We start from the raw sequence: 15,358 nt of genomic DNA, 5'->3' as shown, positions 1-15,358 counted from the left end.
TAATATATAAATATTTTAGAAAATAAATTGTATTCGATCTGCTTTCTATATTAAGATCATCATAATCATTTTTTTCATATTACATCATCGAAATTATAAACACATAATAAAGTCATGAAAAAGTTGATTACCATAAAAGAGTTAAAAATTATGTATTATTAAAATACTTTTGTCCATAAATGTAATCAAACTAAAATAAGAAAAAAAATACTTAAACTAAAACAAAGAAAGCCTTTAAAAAGGTCAAATATCATGAATAAAATAAAATGTACTGACTAATTCACCTAAAAATTCCTTAATCTAAAAAAAAAAACATATATTCCTGACGTCAATCACTTATGTTATCATCCTCATCATCACTAGAGCCTGTCCCAAGCTCATCTTCTGCAGGATCAGACAAAGTTGAAGGAAGTAGGAGATTTAACTTTTTATACAAAGCATGAATTGTCTTTTTAGTAGAACCAATTCTTTTCTGTTGAACCTTTAGTTGACGTCCTTGATCTTTTAACTTGTGCTCAGCATCATTCAACTTAACCTTTTGCTCTAACCACTAGAGAATACATAAATCAAAACAAATGTTAAATTCAAAGACATTGGCAAATGATAGAAAAAGAAAAGTGTTAATAGAGTTGAAGGAAAATTACTAACAGTGTTAATAGGATCAAGAGTTTGTATTGAATCAACATCCATAGCACAAGGGGAAAAAAGCTGAGCTTTCTTCAATATGTCCTGAAAACTAAATTAAGATATAAAAAGCATACAAGTATCTAGACTTCACCATACAGTTCTCGCAAGTTAAGGCTATTACATGAAATAATCACTTAATAGGACCCAGACAATAACTTCAATAAAAATTCATGTATAAAACAGAAAATAATATAGCAAGAAGAATGCTAGCAGAAAAACTAATCAGAAGAAATCTAGATTTCCACCTCAATATCAGTACTTAAATATAAATATATATCTGAATTAATTCTAAGGCGTTCTGCTCTATTACCAATTTGCTCAAGGCTTTGTCACATGACACAAATAGAGAAGGTTAACTAACTCTAAACCCAAAGCACAGTCACAAATCAAATGTTAAACTTCAGTGCCCACATCAGGGAAATCAAATATTATCCCAAACTACAATACCAGGATGCAGGAAAGAAACCCAATAAAAGCTAACCTCTTCACCAGACACATAAAACTCGAGACGCTTTGCCTTCACTGCAACCCTTTGCTATCATTGTTGCCATCTTTCAATCAAATTGTGACAATAAAAGAAACCCTTAGTGGTAAGAGTTTTGTATCCTCTTAATTTAAAAGAAATCAAATTGAACTCCTCCCAAGTCCAATTAGCAAAATCTGAAACAAGATAGATAATAATAACATTACAATCCACAAGATCGATTATGTTACAAGTGAGCCAATCATTTCACTTCATTTGTATCTTCTTAATTTATTTTGTGGCATTATGGATGCGATCCAGAAAGAACTTATTGTATAAATATTGCTCTCATAAAATTTTAGTACCAGAAATAAAATCTCTCACACAAGGACATATTTATAAAGTTTAAATTTAATGCACTTTGAGGTTAAGTAATTTTAGACATGCATTCAATTAAGTAAAGTCACCTAGCAAAAGTAAACTACTTTTTTACATTGATTGTAGAAACCAACAAGTTTAGTATCTTTCAACTTGTATAACTTTTACTACAAAACTTCAATTAGGCTAAAGTTTGGTTTGGAAACTCCTAACTTATCTAGCAACAAGTGTGTCTTAGTTGCAACCGAATTGCTATTCAATTCTAAGAGTTACAAGCATTAGAAGTTGATGCATAACTTGCTAAAAACTGGTTCTTTCCAGCTTAAATCATTAACTTTAAAAAATTCACAACTCCCAATCCTTAACTCCTAAAATTCTGAATTTTTATAGAAATAAACCAAATTAATCATATTTTAAAATAAAATTAGTTTCGCTCCAAAACTCAGCTCGTAGGAGTCTTAGTACAACAAACAAGTTGCTACCCTATTTGAACTTTTCTGTTGCAGGACAGATTTATCGACCTAACTTTAAAAATTCGCCATAAATTGTGTATATAACGAAAAAGGCCTCAAATTTTCCAGTCCAGCTCCACATATTCCCAAGTTTAATCCGGATTTGGTCCTATACAATTCCAATCATCACAGAATTAGTTATAACTTTTCAAAGTTTCTGACTTCGTTTAGAAGTAATGCAGAAAATCAGATTTTACTATTCATCTTTGAAAAATCATAACTAATTCTCTAGTTAAAAGGAAACCTTCAAAATTGAATATTAATAACTATACTTGTTGTAGTTCACTTAGCTTTTAATCTCATAACATTCCAATCTCTATTAAGTTGCTGGTTCACTTTCAAAGTTGCCATTTAATTTCAAAACTCAAATTTTTCAGCAAGCAATTCAACATCTCAAATTCAATCCTTTAAACATTCTCTAAACCCAATTCCAATCAATCATCAACTAAATCCATCACTGATATAATAATCATATAACCAACTCAACAGCAACAAATCCAACATAATCCATCAAAATTTAGAATTTTCATCAATCACTCATCAACAATTCATATTCCACCCATGATCAATCAATTCCACAAAATCCACCATTTCATACAATTCACAGCCACAATTCAACATCCACACAACCAATCAATTACTCACAATAATTCAACCTATTTGCAGTTATTCAATAAACTTTATGGGCATTCTTAAATTAAAACCATTTAAAATTTAAACCCCTACCTTGATGTTGCAATCGTATTATTTAACGCAAAAAGCCCCTTTATCCCCAATCGTGGTAGCAGCAGCGACAATTCCAACATAACTGGGACAAAGGCAGCGGCACCAACTATGATCACAGTCGAAGTAACAATTTTGACATTTCCAGCAGAACACAACAGTACTAAAACAACGATACTGGCTACCGTAATTAGAATAAGAATATAACAGAGAAACAATGCTAAACAGAACAAGAGTGGAAGCGTTACAGGGTTTTGAATGGGAGAATCGATGTCAGAATGAAAAGGATGGCGCAACAACTTGTCTTCTCTGGTGACAAGCTTCAACTGTGATAATTCCAACAAACTCAACAGAGTCAAGAACATCAGAAGCAAGCACAGGGTTGTTATAGAGCAAATAAGGTTCAGAGGTGGTGATTATGGTAGCTAGGCACGATTAACTCACCATGAATTCTGGCGGCGACCAGGAATTCCAGCAGCGGCAGAGGAACGGCTCCTCCTCTGTTGCGTCACTTCCTCACACGCGTTGCTTCCTTCCTTTCTGTGGTAGCATCAACGGCGACCTCCTCTCCCTGTTTGGTTCCTCCCAACGATGGTGGCGGCTTCCATCAACGGCAGCGGCGGCAAGGCGCGGCGACGGCGGCAATGAAGACGAGCTCCTCTTCCTCGCGTCGCGTCTGTCTCCCTCAATGCCTCTGCAAAGCAAATCTCTCTCTCCTCCAATGCCTCAACAACGGTGACGGCAGTAAGGACCCAGCCGCATCGTCCCCTCCTCTCTTCCCCTCTTCTCCCTCGAGCTCCCCCTTCTCCCTTCTCTGTTTCCCCTTTCTCCCTCACTTACTGAGTGTTGTGTGCGTGTGTTTAGAGATTTAGGGTAGTAAATTAGGAAATTTGGGATATTAGGGTTTTTATTAAAAAATTTTAGGATTAGAGTAAAATATATAAATATAATAATTTTACAAAATATTTGAGATAAAATAACAATTCAGAAATCAAATATAATACTATAAAAATTATTTTCAAAATGCATAAGATTTTATTGATCAATATATCAATGAATTTAAATAATTACTTTTAATTTAAATTATAAAGTAAACATACTAATCACATTTTATAAAATATGGTTTAAATCCTAATATCAATTATCTAAATATGGCGCTTATGGTGGGGTGCGATAACGGTGCATATGATGGCTTTATCTCTCACGAGAATCGCGGTGTCACAAAATCAGATCGCGTGGAAGAGGTTGTGTCACAAATCGAACAGTGATTGCAGCTTCCTGGTGACGTGAAAAATTTCAGGACGGAGAGATTAATGGAAATAGTTGAGGAGAAGAGGGTTGTGTGATACCTTCATACACTCACGTTGCAGTTCTCTTCCACGGGACTGGCAGTGCCACAATATGGGATCCGGAAGAAGGGACAGTCACTGTCAAACAGTAATGGCAGCGTCCCGGTGACTGGAAAAATTTCACGAAAGAGACACGGCTGGTGAAGAGAAAGATGATTAGGGTTGCGTGATGGATTGCACTGCAGTCTTTGTTATTGACGTGATTAAGCTTCAAGCACGGGTACCATTCCTTATTCTTTCAAAATGCTATATAATAGATCCCACTAAATTTTTAATTGATATAAAAATTATATTTAATTATTTTTAATTATTATTGGTAATAGTTGACAGATTTATATCTTGACACCCTATACTTTTCTTTATTACATATTATAGACACTACAAAAAATTCTGGTAAAAACGGCAGTTTTTTGTATTTATGGCGGTTTGAACCGCCATTATTACCAATAATGGCGATTTCGTAAAGCGACGTAATTCTGGATGCCATTCTGGTTATTACGGCGATTTTTGAATAGGTTAAAATGGCGGTTCAAATCGCCGTTATTTCCAGGGTTAAAATGGCAGTTTGAACCACCATTATTACCCTGACAGAGTTGTGTTTTGGTTGGTTAAAACGGCGGTTCAAACCGTCGTTATTTCCAGGGTTAAAATGGCAGTTTTTTTATAGGTTAAAATGGCGGTTTGAACCGCCATTATTACCCTAACTGAGTTGCGTTTTGGTTGGTTAAAACGGCGGTTCAAACCGCCGTTATTTCCAGGGTTAAAATGGCGGCTTTTGGATAGGTTAAAACGGCGGTTTGAATCGCCATTATTACCCTGACAGAGTGGCGTTTTGGTTGGTTAAAACAATATTTTTGAACTGCCGTTTTACCCTAACAGTGACATTTTTTATCGTTTAAAAAAAATAATTTTTACCATCATTTTTATTGCGTTAAATAAATAATTGTGATTAAAATTTCACAATAGCAAAAAATCATAATCTATAAATGAAATATATAACTCATAAACAAAATATTAATATAATATATAATTTTTTATTATTGAAAATCAAAAGTAATAACTCCTATACAAAACCTTGTCTTACTAAACTTACCAAAATACAAACATTTCAATAAACACTAATAAGTTAAATCTACCATCCAGTTCTCTAAACTATGTTAATATCTAATAATTTATTTAAACCATCTAATAAGTGTTGTTTTTACTACTTAGAATATGAATATACAAGACAAGTAGCTTAACTATGTGATGATGAATAAGATTTGGAGGCCAAAAATTTTCTCCTTTTGTAATTAACTTTAAAACAAGCCTGCCTTAGTTTTCTAGTCTCTTGTGTGAGTTTCATCTCGGGAACTTGCTCCAACATCTTTGTTTCTTGCTCCAACACTCCAACTTCATTATCCAAACTCATCTCTTACAAAGACTTGTAGGAACCTCTCCTGTCAGGGAATTTCTATCAAGCCGGCTGTTATAAATTGAAATTATAACAATGAAAAGATGTCATTAGAAACAATATATAACTAGTCAAATAATATAAAGAGAAAAAATAAAATTAGATTGGTTGAAAGAGTCGAGAAAATTTATTAAAAAATTGAAATATGAGGCAATTACTTACAGAACCTCAAGTGTCTGAACTAGTCCTAATGTTTCTGGTATAGAACCAGATAAATCATTTCCATTAAATAATCTGCAAATTCCACTATCTTAAATTAGCAATTCTACTATGAAAATTTCTTATAACTGCACAATAACCATATTACTAATAGCTGTCTCTTGGAGTATCAGAACCAATATTTGCCTAATTCAAAATTCAATTCATCATCATATTGCCCAAAAAGTCAAGAGGTAACAATATAAATGAAATTGTTATTAATTAAAACTTACCTCTATAATATCATCCATTGTTAATTCAGCATATTCAATAAGAAGAGACTGAAAATTCTCAGATTCAAGTGCTCGTCTTCTCTCTGTATAAACACAATCTCTTTGGCTGTTGAGCACTTCATCATACTCAAACAACTGTTTCTGAATGTCAAAGAAGTAGTTCTCCACTTCTGGTGATCAATGACCCTGCACAGCAGCTGCACATCAAATAGATTACCTGAATTTGGTCTCCACCAAATATACGAAAAATGTTATCTTCAAGACTTAAGAAAAAGCGTAAGCCTCCTGGATCTCCTTGTCTGCCACTTCGACCACGCAACTTAAAAAATAGAAATTAAAGTTTCAAGTTTAACTACTTATTCAACAATATATCCATGAAAGGAGTTGTGAATAGGGGCTATGATAGCTGAGAATTATAAAAGGCATTTGGCTGTGTAATGCCAGAAGCTATTCCCAAGAAAAGGAAAGAATGCAAACCTGATTATCAATTCTCCGAGACTCATGACGCTCTGTGCCAACTACATGCAGTCCACCAGCTGCCACAACCTAAAGTCACAATTATTATTAAAAATTTGCAGTAAAGACTTTATATTCCTTAACAATTTCCAGAAATGCATTTCTTAGCTCAGCAATGACTTCATCTTGAGCAGGCCCCTACATAAACATACATGATTTAATGACACAAGATTAAAACTTTGCTTAAGTGATATCAAGAAAGAAGAAAACACCACTTAAGATATTCTTTTGGGAAAATTCATTAATAACGCATTCTCAATTATAGTGTTAATTCGATAGAAGCATGATCATCATCATCGTGTCACCTTCTCACATGAATAGGATAGGCGCTCCTCTGCTTCAAGCTCAGTTAAAACCATATTAACCAGAATAGCAATTCTACTATGGCCGGTGATCTCATTTCTTTACTTGATCTAACAAGACCAACACGTTGTTATATATTGGTTCCTATCAGATTAGTTTCTTCAAACATATTAACCAGAATACACATCAGTAACAACTTATGGCAGGTAGCAGCTCTAGGAATGATCCATTCTGAAATAAAAAAAATAGATACAGACTATTAAGGATGATTTGCAAACACACAATAGATTCTAAAATAAAAAATAAGCATTCTTGCAAAATATTCAGTGCATTCTAATACTTGTTATAACAGTAACAGCCTCAAAACAACTCAAATTTTAAAAGGTAATGAGTGAAATTTAACCAACTTTAATTTGTTTATAACAGTAACAGTGCATTCTAATAATTTTTATTAATTTGATCACATTCTCAGCATCCAAAGAAATCATAATAAATCAGCTAGAAAGGTTAGTAATGACAAAAACCTTGGAAGCAACAAATGATCTACAACTGAAAGTTCAGTAATGAATCTAGAGTCATGACAAAGCCAAACTGTCTAATCAATGCACAGTCACTGTATTACCAGGGTATGCTAATATACATGTATGAGTTACACTTAGCTAAGTCTAACTATTCATCTAGTATAACTAACTAAACAACTTCTAATTACTTCTAATTCTAACTGAGTGAGCTGGCAGCTGAGTAAACTACAATCCTTCAAACTATCATGAAATTATGATATAAATTGAAATTATTTACACTTACTACAGAATAAACTTCGGAAAAAGTTAATAAGTTATTCTTATCCTCATCATTCAACTTTCAAGTCATTAAGCCGCTCATGGAAATTACGCCATTCATCTACAATGCTTTAGAAATGAGTGAAGATGTACTGAGGGAGAAAACAAAATAGGTGAGAAAATAAAACCAAACTCACCAGGGTATATCTTTCTTAAGTAGAATAAGATTGATATCCCATCTTCATTTTCCTTATTAAGTTCCTCAATCGAATATCGAACATCTTCTTTGTAATATGGTGTCAAAACACTAAAGAAAAAGCTTACATAAGTTCCAATCATAGTAGCATCAATTAAAATTAACAAACATTATGTGCCTTTAATATTTAAGAACTTAAGATTGTTGGCACTTGCCATTTTTCAATATTCATTCTATTTTTTCCACTTTCATGTCATTAAATTAGTTAATCATAATGACTAACCTGAAGGACAACATGTTTCAAACTTTGGGAGCCTTCAGCATATTCATGAATAAGGAATTTGCAAAGAATGTGATACGGCGACGAGCATCCAGATTTTGAGGCACATTTATGGCTGATTCCTTTACTGTCAAAGGGTCTATATAGGAAATTGAGATATTCTGAGAGGAAAGAGTTACCAATAGAGTTAGGAATTTCTCCAATTTCTCACTAAGTGAAGGCAAACCACTCATCTTGAATTCCTTGACAAATGTGTGTTCTTGTATGCTCCATTCAACTTTATCACAAATATGGCTTACAATCCTATCACAATACATGGAAGACCTTGAATAATCAAGAGGATTCCGGTAAAAGCAGAAAGAAAGTTACTGTTTGGTTTATATTTTCACATTTTGAGAAGAAAAAAGTTGAAAACAATAAAATCATGTTTTCTGATTTCGCAAAATCCTAACAAAGAATACTAAAAATGAAATTAAGAAATAAAAATAGAAACTAAATATGTAAGCATGCGAAATAGTGATATCTTTTTTTTCCTTACATCTTATCTTCCTCATCTTGCAGGAGGTCATAAATGATATCCTTGAGAGTTTCATAGCATTCGACGACTGCTGAATACATGTAGCTAACATTCAAGCTAATAAAATAATTTTTTGATATGTCTGAGAAAGAGATATATCGCATGCAACAATGATTAAATAAATGCATAGACAAAAAAAAGATTTTCTGTTCAGCATTATTTTCTCTTTAAATCAAACAGTTTTAAAACTTAAAAGTACCTGCTGATATATGTAACAAAACCTGGAAGGCAAGCAACTTCCTTGAGCGGTTCCCGGTATGCAAACGCCGCACCAGCTTCCGATGGATCAACACCGTAGAACACCGGCACAACTTTTTGACCCTTGCTGCTCCGACACTCCATTATCTTCTCCAATTCCTTCAACCACCATGTCGAATTCCCATAGCTTTGGGAAAAAACCACGATTGAAATTCTAGAATCTTCGATTGCCTTGGAACAAAAAAGATAAGCATTCAAGCAATTCATCAAACACGTGCTATGCGAATCAGTAAATCACCAACCAAAAGCATATTTACAAATCAAAACCGCAAAACGAATGAAAATTTGTATACATGCATGTAAGAAAAAAATCGAAGGAATTTCATGAAGACCTTACCCCCAATTTTTGCTAACAAAGAGAAAATCAAAACCTAGCATTAAAGATATAGAAGTAGTAACAATTAGCAAATACAAAATATGAGTAATTAAAAGAAGAGATTGTGGATTTGTATATAAACCTAGTTCAACGAAGATGGAGAAGGAGAAGCTTCACAGAGCACAACACGATGGAGTAGGAAACTTTGATGGAGGAGATCGCAGCTGGAAGAAAAGCGTTGATGGAGGAGCTTGCCACCAGAGGAGAGCGTCGTGGATGAGATCGCATATCTCACGCTGCAAGGGAGTTTCTTCCTAGTTCTCACGTTGCCATGGAGTTTCGATAGATTGAGTAGCACAGCGTTTATTAGTAAAATAAGAGTTAGGTTTTTATATTACGGAAGCAGATAATGAGATACTGGCATTTAAAACCGCCAAATTCACTAAAAAACTGCCGCTTTCCACCAGTAAATTATGGCAGCCACATAAACCGCCTCAATTTATGAATATAACGGCAATATTTTAAAATTACCATTTTGTTGATGTCATTTTATACTAGTTTTTTTGTAGTGAGAATAACTTTTTCTTTGTTTTTGTTTAAAGATTCACCAAAATTTCTACAATAATAAAAGGAAAGTAGAACGGTATGCTTGTTCATGAAGTCATAATTGTCATGGACTCATAGTGAATGAAATTCATTCCTTGAAATATCCATGATGAAATTTTAAATTCCTACTTCAATGGCAACAAATTACCTCTATCTCTTGCTCTCTAGATATGTGTGTGCGAGAATAAAATTAAGTATATTATCATCTATTAATTCAGAGATAAAACTTTAATTTACTCATAATTTATTTAATTCATTTTTAGATGATTGAATATAATAAATTTTATATTATGTATAAGTGATTGAGTTTGTCCAACAGATAATTAATTGACTAAAAAGATCAGAAAAATATCTAAAATTCTTAATTAGTGAGATATCCAATCAAATTACTTATTAGCATAAAAAAATTTGAAGTAATAATATCTAATATTTTAGTCTGACAGGATATACAATCTGAATCTTGACAATTATAGTCTTGTGAAGGTTTGAGAAAATAATATTAAAGATTCTTATGTTTATGCTACGGTACAATTTGAATAAAATTGTAATTAAGGGAGACTCAATAGAAATAATATCTTTGTACATCTATTCTAACAGTAAAACTCTTAAATGTGGACTGGACGTAGACATTGAGTATATATTGCTTGTGTATTATTTTTTGAATCCCTATCTCTTGCATTTACAAGTATTTTATCAATTCATAGTTTATTTAGTGTTCAAACAAAGTCCTTTTTAAAAGAATATGAAATTATTAAAAACCGTTTTAAGAAAAATATTTAAAAACAATAATAGACCTCAAAAGATATCTTTTAAATATTTATATCCCATGACTCATTTTAAACAAATTTAAAACAAGCTTGCAATTTAAACAAACTAATACATTTTTTTTTTTTGTAACAGTCACTGCCTTGAAAAGTTCTTTAAATTCATTTTTAAATAAAATATTCTGAAGCTTGATTCAATCTCTTTTTTTGCAAATATTCACAACTTTAATTATTGAATAAATAGTAAATACTTTATTTTTCTAATTAGTTAAAAGTTTAATTATTTTGTTGATTCCTATAGTTTTACAAAATTTTTAATTAGGTTCATATACTTTTTTTTTAATTTGGGTCTCTGTACCCATTTTTTTTAATTAGGTCCCTCTTAACAGTAATTAGTTTAATTATATAAGGACCTAATTAAAAAAAAAATAAATTGGTGCAAGAACCCAAATAAAAAGAAAAAAAATATAAGAATCCAATTAATTAAAAATTAAATTTGGTATAAGGACTCAATTAAAAGAAAAAAAAAAAGTATAAAAACCTAATTAAAAATTTTGTAAACTATAAGCAACAACAAAATAATTAAATCTTAATTAAATGTGAAAATTCCTTTCATTTAGAAAAAACTGTAAGTAAATAAATCAACTAAGTGCATGTGCTATTTTTTAATTATATATAGTGGATCAAAACGAAGAAAATGGAGGACAACATGATTTAAATGCATGATTATTAAAGTAGGTAATAGTGGAGTAATATCATTGAGTGCATATAATAAATAATTGAAAAGAAAATAATAGCACTACAAATCAATATAATATGCATGCATGACATCGATAATAGAGATAATTTTTCTTCTATAAATAGCATTGGGCGTGTGATCACATTACATGAAAAATGAAAATTGGAAAACAGGAGAGAGAGAGAGAGAATTAAAAAGAAAAAAAAATAGAGGAAAAGGGAGAAATGAAGATAGAAGAAATATAAGGTTATTAGGATAGATACAAATTACTCTTTTTAAAGAAATTACTCCAAATTATCGTATATATATTTGTTATGATTTATTGTTCAATGCTTTATTTTATGCCTTTAGTAAATTTAGATTTTGTTCCTTTTATATGTGATTGTTCAATGTATAGTGGTAAGAATTAAACCGATATCAAACTAACTAAATTACTAAGTTATTGAATTATTGGTTTAACCAGTAAATTATTAGTTCAATCGGTTAATAATTCGGTCTCGTATAAGTAAAATATATAAAATAATTAAAAATTAAAAAATTAAAATTTAAAATACATATATTTAATAATATTTTAATAAACATTAAATATCAACAAGGACTAAATAACTAATCTACCAAGACTAAATGACTAATCTATAGAAATAATATACAACAACAATCTATTAAAAATAATATATAAGATCAACCAAATATGACAACAATATATTGATACTTTTTTAAATAATTCTTTTCTTTCCTAAACCCTTTGTACCATAGTAAGATGGTATTAGAGCAGAGTTAGGTTCTAAGAACTCAAAATCAACATTTCTTATGAATTGACATTATAAATTGCAAATATGCTACGCAACAGTTTTGGAATGCGATCATCACAAACCAATTCTGACAATTTATCAATTGGTTTCAAACTAAATCGAGATAATTATCCATTATGGACAATTCTGATGAAGAAAGCAATTGGTGGAAGAAGAAAGAAGAAACACACCAAAGAAAACTGCTTTAAGATTGTGGGCTATCCAGACTGGTAGAAAAATAATCTTAAGTCATCAAGAAATCGGAGAAAGGGAGCCGACGCTGTGAGCACCCTAGAGGTCACCAGCAGCAGTGGCGAGGCCAGAAGAGAGGAAGCAAGTCGCGATGGCAAGGCAGCAGCGGTGGTAAGGGCAAGGACTACTGAACTCCTTGGCTGCTCAGCCCAGGCCGTGACTCAATATGAAAGGGAGACCCAAAATCAGAATCCAATTAAAAAAATAAATGAATGGATTTTCAGTTGTGGGGTTATGATATTATGACTCATGACCTCTATGATTATAACAGCTTAACTATACCTTCAAAAGCCCATATTGAAACAGCTAGTGGAGAATTAATTGATGTTTAAAGAGGAGGCTCCATTACTTTTTCAGAGAAATTGAAACTAAAAAATTGCCTCTATGTCCCTGCACTATCATAAAAATTATTGTCTATTAGTCAAGTAACAAAGGAACTAAATTGTGTGGTACTCATGTACTCTACTTTTTGTCTGTTACAGGACATTCTTACGAAGGAAATCATTGGGTGTGGTACTGAGTGAAGTAGCACACCAGGGTCATGTCATGCTTGCTCACGGAACGGTTACTAGGCAACTTTGGTTATGGCACAGGCGTCTCGGACATCCTTGATTTGGGTACCTCAAGTTTTTATTTCCTAGTCTTTTTACAAGTAGCACTGAACCCCTCAAATGTGAAACTTGTATTCGTACAAAAAATCACAGAGTTTTTTTTTCTCCAACCAACACTAGAGTAAATTCCAATTTTTCTCTAATACATTCTGATGTGTGGGGTCCAGTCCCTATTTTCCATAATAATTTTCAATATTTTGTGTTATTTGTGGATGATTTCTCTCGCATGACTTGGGTATATTTTTTAAAATACAAATCTGAAGTACTTGATAAATTCTTTGCTTTCTACCAAATGATTCAAACTTAATTCAACAAGAAAATCCAAGTACTTCGCTCAGATAATGGTGGAGAATTTATAAACCAATCAATGCGCGATTTTTTTTTTATAAAAAATGGTCTTATCCATCAAACTTCCTGCCCAAATACACCCCAACAAAATGGTGTGGTTGAGTGACAAAATCGTAAGTTACTTGAGATGACCCGAGCCATGCTTTTGATGCACAAGTTCCAAAAACCTTTTGGCCTAAAGCTATAGCAACCTCTGCCTACTTACTGAATCGCCTACCTACCCAAGTTCTCCACCACAAAACACCCTTACAAGTCTTGGCTACTTAGACTCTAATCCCGCCTATTCTAACCTTACCACCTCGAGTATTTGGATGTTCCGTCTTTATCCATATCCCCAAAGTCAACAGAACCAAACTTGATCCTTGTGTAGAAAAATATGTTTTGTTGGGTATGCTACACACCAAAAGGGGTATAGGTGCTACAATCCAATCACTCGTCGTATTCTTGTGACCATGGATTGTGATTTTTTAGAATCCGAATTTTACTTCATCCACTAACATGAAATTCAGGGGGAGAACAATAATGAACCACCAAGTTGGCTAAATAACCTTTATTGCCTAGAAACTGTTCAAACAGAGCAAGTAGATGGAGCCACCAAGCATACTTCACTCAACGTAGAAAATAACTTACAACCAGTGAAAGTCCTTTTGAGAATGTCAGATAAGAGGTAAGTAATTACCAATCTGATAATTGACTCCCTGTTTTTAATGAGGCCACTAACAATAACAGTATAGCACTGGAACATGAAGAACCAGAGCCCAATACCTTTGTTCTTCCTCCAAGAAGAAATAGAGGGATGCCTTCTGATCGGTACTCACTAGAACATATTTTCCGTAACTCAAGATACCCGATAAGGGTGGCTAGAGAAGGAATAGAAATTGTTGCAAAGGCTTTTTCTACCACACTCTTGACAAAAGACATTCCAAGAACTGTCCTGGAAGCCAATGAGAAAGCTGAATGGCGAAAAGCCATGAATACAGAAATGAAAGCTCTAGAGAAGAACGGAACTTGGGAGAAGTGTATCCTATACCGATAGAAAAAAAGCCAGTCGAGTGCAAATGGGTTTTCACCATTAAACACAAGGCAGATGACACCACTGAACGGTACAAGGCAAGGTTAGTGGCCAAAGGTTATACACAGACCTATGGTATCGACTACACTAAAACTTTTTCACCGGTTGCAAAGATTAATACTATCAGGGTGTTGCTTTCTTGTATGGAGAGTTGAAAGAAGAAGTGTGTATGGAAGCTCCTCTAGGTTTCTCAATGGGATTTAGAAAACATGAAGTTTACCGGTTAAAGAAGGCTCTTTGTGGGCTTAAACAATCTCCACATGCCTGATTTGGAAGATTTACATTAGTCATGAAAGGTATGGGTACAAGCAAAGCAACTCTGATCGTACCCTTTTTTTTTTTTTGAAAAAACGGAGAGATTTAATGACTTGCCTAATAATCTATGTGGATGATATGATCATAACGGGAAGTGAGGTTGAAGAAATTATAAAATTAAGAAGGAACCTATTTACAGACTTCGAAATGAAGAATTTGGGAAGACTAAAATATTTCTTAGGAATAGAGGTTCTACGTTCCAGCAAAGGAATTTTTATCTCTCAAACAAAGTACATTTTGGACCTTCTGGCAGAAACAAGAATGGTGGATTGCAAACCAATAGATACGCCCATGCAAGTTAATCACAAGTTGAAGATAGTAGAAGGTGCCACCCTAGCAGATAAGGAAAGGTACCAGCGACTGGTTGAGAAACTAATTTACTTATCCCATACTCGGCCTGACATAACTTATGTTGTGGGAATAGTAAGTCAGTTTATGCATAAGTCACAAGAAGATCATATGGAAGCCGCCATGAGGATAGTTCGATATTTGAAGGGAGCTCCAGGAAGTGGAGTCATATTCAAAAGGAATGGCCATTTGAAAGTTGAGGCATACACTGATGCAGATTGGGCGGGCAACCCAAATGATAGAAGATCAATAGTTGGTTACTTTACACTTGTTGGAGGTAATCTGGTAACT

The 15,358-nt window shown here is 33.1% G+C and overlaps 1 long non-coding RNA gene and 1 pseudogene across 2 annotated transcripts; both read right to left on the bottom strand.

Moving 5' to 3' along the window:
* Nucleotides 1-328: 328 nt before the first annotated feature.
* LOC148579397 (uncharacterized) lies at nt 329-1,351 on the bottom strand (annotated as a pseudogene).
* A 3,844-nt stretch (nt 1,352-5,195) lies between these two features.
* Nucleotides 5,196-9,497, bottom strand: LOC148579396 (uncharacterized). Of its 2 annotated transcripts, XR_015907369.1 has the most exons (9): nt 9,364-9,497; nt 8,847-9,076; nt 8,074-8,373; nt 7,792-7,901; nt 6,818-7,046; nt 6,474-6,650; nt 5,997-6,315; nt 5,728-5,799; nt 5,196-5,577 (listed from the first exon to the last, which is right to left on the bottom strand). It is a non-coding gene; the product is annotated as an uncharacterized LOC148579396 (long non-coding RNA). The 2 variants fall into 2 exon arrangements; XR_015907373.1 differs by lacking the exons at nt 8,847-9,076; nt 9,364-9,497 and adding an exon at nt 8,609-8,800.
* Nucleotides 9,498-15,358: the final 5,861 nt, after the last annotated feature.

This window comes from Arachis ipaensis, chromosome B10 (genome assembly GCF_059453495.1).
Source record: "Arachis ipaensis isolate K30076 ecotype BB chromosome B10, ASM5945349v1, whole genome shotgun sequence".
Classification (NCBI taxonomy): domain Eukaryota; kingdom Viridiplantae; phylum Streptophyta; class Magnoliopsida; order Fabales; family Fabaceae; genus Arachis; species Arachis ipaensis.
The sequence above is the reverse complement of the archived record's forward strand: the minus strand, read 5'-3'. Positions and strand labels throughout refer to the sequence as shown.